Source organism: Varroa jacobsoni, unplaced genomic scaffold, assembly GCF_002532875.2.
Source record: "Varroa jacobsoni isolate VJ856 unplaced genomic scaffold, vjacob_1.0 scaffold_289, whole genome shotgun sequence".
Lineage (NCBI taxonomy): Eukaryota > Metazoa > Arthropoda > Arachnida > Mesostigmata > Varroidae > Varroa > Varroa jacobsoni.
Window position 1 is genome coordinate 127,275 of NW_019213191.1, and position 5,477 is coordinate 132,751.

General features: G+C 42.1%; 1 long non-coding RNA gene across 1 annotated transcript; it reads left to right on the forward strand.

Moving 5' to 3' along the window:
* The first annotated feature begins 726 nt into the window (after nucleotides 1-726).
* On the forward strand, nucleotides 727-2,786 carry LOC111259055 (uncharacterized). Its single transcript, XR_002679400.1, has 2 exons — nucleotides 727-1,368; nucleotides 2,336-2,786. It is a non-coding gene; the product is annotated as an uncharacterized LOC111259055 (long non-coding RNA).
* The last annotated feature ends 2,691 nt before the right edge of the window (nucleotides 2,787-5,477 follow it).

The following is a 5,477-nucleotide window of genomic DNA, read 5'->3' on the forward strand; positions in this document are numbered from 1 at the left end:
CTTACGAGAAAACATAGTGAAAGCCAGGAAGGTGTGCAGCACCCCGTGTCCCTGGGCCTTAACTACTAAACATTACCAGAGTGGAGGGGTTCGTTATGGAGCGGGGCAAGCAGGCAGCGAACCGCAAGAGTCTAGCAGGCGCCTTCGACCCTTGTCTTGGCACTTTTGTTAGTTTGAAAGAGAGGCTACAAACCCTTAGGGTGAGGAACACTTGATTTCAGCCGTTCAGCGGAAGCTTGTGTCGTTGAATATCAAGATAAAAAAGGGCGCAAGCACTGGATACGATCACAGCCTATTTTATTTTTGTAGGTATTCTGACGATCGGCAAGATGGGGAGTTACGGGCATACTTCTGGAAATTTGTCAACTCACCTTTAACTCTACACGGAGGTCTGCTGCTCTGTGTAAATATAATCAAATGAGCTCTCCCTAATTAGTTGTTTCGTGCATGTAAAATATCTCCTTAAAAACATATCCTGATCTAACTTTGTAGACTGGATTCTTCTATTAAATCCAATAACAAGTGCGTCCATACGTGCGTTTTAATTGGTTAAAGAATATTGGCATAGTTTTCAACAATGGTCCGTTTTCCCGTTACAGTCGTAGCCACAGGCGTGGCTAAAATACAAAAATCGGGAGAGAGGATAGAAGCTTACTATTCATTTGAAAAATCGAAGAGAACGTTGTATGCTACGCGAAAGGCCTTGGATACTTGCTTTACTCGTCATTCGTTAAGTTGATGAGCAGTCAATCCGTGTCACAATCGACACCGATGCGTGCCTCGGCCGTCGCGTTCACAGATGATTCATCCGCTTGCATGCATGTTTTGGGCAGCAGAATGAAGAGTTGCGGCGACCAACGATAGAGTGCAGCAGCCGGAGGCCGAAAGAAAGTACCAAAGCGTGGGCAGTTGAATTGTAAGCTGGACTTTGGACGATGCTATAGGCTCGTGATGCTGGTGGCCATAGTGGCGTGGCTGTGTGTCCTCCCGTAATCGCTTTCCGGTTCCTGAGAAGATAATGTTTATATTGCCGAGAAAACTGGCGGTGCCAGTCTAACCAGAACGAGTTCCCAATCGTACTTGTGTCTTGTGATGTCCGTGCAGATCTCCAAATGGCTCCCTAAGCCACGAAAAGCGGTGAAGGTGATACGCTGTGCGGTAATAAACGGTGCTCATACGATGTAAGCTACATGGGGTGCTAAAGCTCCAGTTACAATGTGGATGCCGCGTAATGTTCGCCTAGAGACGCGGCTGTTGCAATTATAATCTCGGGTGTATAAACGACTATACAAATGACATCGAGATAAAAAGTCGTCGGGTCATATCGCCAACCTAGGTGCTTGCCAACCGATGCAATAACTAACTAAGGTATAATGAGAAGGTTACGAAGCTAGGTCCTTCAAAAAAGCGGGTGAATAGACTGAATGCAACGTTCCTCTCACAGCACCTACTAGATCGTGCCTTATCTCTATTATTATTAAAATCGTACCTAATCAAAATAATCTGGGTTTGTTAAATTTGCCCTCTACTGTAATTTTTGTATGTTTCGATGTTCATTAGTAAATTTCAACATATCTCTAGATAAGACAACTTCGTTATAGTGCAAATGTTCTCAGCTTCATGGATGGTGGGGCCCTGAAGCGCTGCTTCAGACGGCTGGCGATAGCATGAATTGAAATCGTTTAACCTAACGTTTTAACTAAACGATACGATACGTTTTTGAAATTAGTAAGCAAACACGCTACTGCCACGGCAGCATATAACACAAAAAAACTAATAACAGAAAGCAACTATATATATAGCACTCGCTAGCTAAATGTGATCATGATGAATTATACAGACAAGAAAGATTTACCTTGAGTATATTAGTAAAGGTCCTTAGCTTGTTCTTCACTAACCCCCTTGTTCGTCCCTAGTTCTATTGGGATTAATTTGTATCGTCGGTATGGAAGTACTTGTTACAGTGGTTGTTTGAGATAAACTTTCTCGTACTAAGCACATTCGGGCAATGCCTTTGTCACTATTCATTATCAAGCAGATAAAGAGACAATGTGATATCTGTTCCTGCAAAGTCCAAAGCAAACAAGTCTTATATTTCGTTACAAACTCGTATTTAGAACCCAATTAGAGTCAAACGATCACAGCAATATTGCCCAGGGCAGTTTACCTGGGCGAGACCCGATGAGGCCTAGAATAATTCGCTTCTAGGTAAATCTATAAAAAAAATAAATGATAAATGCTTGTTGAATCAATCGTTGCCGAAATATGCAACGCTCGTATCTCATTTATCAGTTTCTCTGTATGCTTGTCGCATTTCCATTTTATTTATTTGCAGGTTTATTGTCTGATCGTATCGTTGTTGGAAATAAAACGTGCCATTAAATCACTAAAAAGCTCCGAGGCGTTCAAAGTGGTGCAATGTGAACTGCAGTTGGGCGTCCCTGGTCAAGCTGGGTTTCTCCTCCTGTTTTCGTCGCTCGCTCTTATTTTTTAGTATCCATATTAAGTTTATGTATTAAGCAATAATGGACATTTTCTAATTTTCTAATGATTACGAAGTTACCTATTGGCCCTATAATTAAACAGGCTTCCAGTTTATTTATGAACGTTGTTTGGTCAATATGCTTTGAAAGAAATAGTTGCGACAATGTGCAAAGATTATTGATAGCTTTTAAAAAAATCTCGCTGAATTTTTATTTGAGAACTAATTATGGTCTTGACCCTTTACGGATTCTCATATATTATGATGAATGTGTGTATGCTTCAAATAAACGTTTTTTACCGTTGGGACCTTTTTTTTACCATTAAAAATTAACAAGACGTTACGTTGTTTACTGCGAAAAAGGGAAGGGAGGGGAGGGGAGGGGATACAACAAAGCGGTTGTACAAAACGTATAATTCCAATTCTATGAAAAAATAGCTTTTTGATTTGGGAAAAAAGTGTGTTTATAGTAAAAATTAACGCTATCGAAGCAAGTGTATTCCTTTCCTTAACTGTAAAAGCCATTCTTTTTTTTGTTGAACCTAATTTTAGATTGTTTTCTTCGATGCGGCTCCCGACATTGTGATAGGTGGTACTCGTAATCGCCGCGTTAGTTCCCTCACTTTCAAGATGCCATGAAGTCCGTTTACTAAAGCTGCTCAAGCAGGGCTTTACGAAAACACCCAAATACGCATGCATTTATTGCTTTACCTAAAAGTACACGGAGTGCGTTATTTATCAAAAAATCTTCATAATTATAATAAGCGCGTGACCACACTGAATGTAACACTGTTAGCTAACTGTTGATTCTTTTTTTGGTTAGAAATCATATGAGCCACGCTATGATTACACGACAAGAAGAATTACGCAGGTCTTCGTGGTCACCGTTAATAGATTCAATTGATCCACTGAAGCACGAATGATTTTCTGAATTTGCTTGAAATGCGTCTGTTTGCCATGTCCTAACGACTTCTCCGGTTGACGTGCACAGGTCAATGTTTCGGACAAAATATCAAACAATACGAAAGTATCGTCCTGATGATGACAACTAGGTGCGACTCCGCATCCAAAACACCCCGTAGTTATAAAATAGGCCATACACATCGACCAGGCATGTTTTTGGAACAAAAATATTCAAAATACGTCACAAGAGAAACTGTACCTTTTATCTAAATCTAGATTTATTAGACGTGTTTCAAATAAATCTATTCCATTACATAATTTCAGTGTACATAACGTTGGAAGGATGTATAGACACTCTTAAGGAAAAGTATTTTTCCAGCTTGCCTTCTAATAATATGGTTACGAAAACGTTTAAAGCTGTATGAGCTTTTTTGATTGAGAGACTACCCAGTTATCCGTTAATTAGTTCAAATCCATTCCCATCCATCCATCCAAAAATTTCAGCAGGAAGAATTGTCCGGCCCACGCTATACGTCGTAAAGGCGGACATCTAAGGACATCTGCCGAAAATTTTATTAATTTGATACAAAGGGGAAACGAAATTTTTCATGCGAGTGATCCAACCGTACGACAACAGCAGTCCTGTGTTGCTGCTACGTAAGTCCAAAGAACACGGACCAGTGTTATGGCCGCAGAGTAATAGGTTACCTTACAAGGAAGACATGGTCTCGTGAAAAGGAGTCCTGTTAAACTTGATAAAATGAATAGCGAATTCGTCAGACACGCCTGCAATATGGGGCAATGTAAAACTATAATATATCGTAACAGAAGGTGCCGTAAGAACTTTGGTCCCGTGAACAGCAGCGTCTCCGCCTCTTACCGAAAGTAGGAGAAAGCCCTTTGATCAGTCCTATTTTGCAAAATGTAGAAGAGTATTACGCAGGCGCGCAGTTCTTGTCCAATAATGTACCGGAGTTTCGCTGTGAAATAGAACAAAGAGTTACGATGATTTATATGTACGGCTTGCCAATGATTACGCATATTTCGAAGCGTCTTATTAAATGTCCATTCTCTTCTTTTCGCCTCGGAAATGATCTAAAACGGCCGTTTAATGCTATGTACATAGGTAGCGAGAGGCCATGCGCGTGTGACTGCATCGAGTACACTGGCACCATACCGGATTGACCTAATACCCTGCCTATAGGCCGGAGTGGCCATTCATTTAGAATCCCTCTCGATCTTGTTGCTTCTTCCTCATCTTAGAAATTCGTAGGCCTCCCCGATTTGTGCTGATTTTCCGTTCTTTTCTATTACCCCTATAACAGTGTCCACTCTTTGCTTAGTGCTTGCTATCCAGTGTTGCGGGTGCCAGGAGTTTCGCGTTGTTTGCAATGCTTTTGCCCGGAAGCGCAGCGGATGTCGCGCCACTGGCTAAAGAGTGCGTGTAGTCCGGAATAATCGTTAACGATCAACCAGACACCCAGACCGCCAACTCTATTCATCCGCCCCAATGTTTTTCTCCCAGGGGCGCAATGCCATCGAAGCAGCGCCGCATGCCCTTGTTATGGTGCCGGTTCTCACAGGCACCCCTCAGTAGTCTCCAGTAACTTCTGACATATCTGCCACTAACACCCGGAGCGGATGTGTGCTGCTACAGGCGATGAATTATTCAGGAGGAGGTCGCAGAGGACAAGGAAAACGGGGAGCTTTGATGGGTTGTTCCTCGCGAACCTGATCTGCGCAAGCAAATACACTGCCAATCGGAGGCTGCAGGCCACGAACGAAAGAAGAATCACCGGCGATGCGATTTGATCGTCGTTGACGGGGTTGCTCACAAGTTCATGAAGTCGTAAATGACTATTGCAAGATCCCTGGCTGGGAAGCGGGAGCATCGGACAGTTTTCGCAAAGCGGCAATGAAAAAAGGTTTTTCAATGGTAGTGCAGCATTTTCTTTTGTCCTCTGTAGACGATGGCAAGAATGGAAGTTGTAGGAAACCGAAGAAAACATTTACAAATTTATTGAGACTTGAACCGCAACGTCACCACGTAAGTCTTGTTGCTGAAGGACAGAGAAATTTTCACATTAAAAAG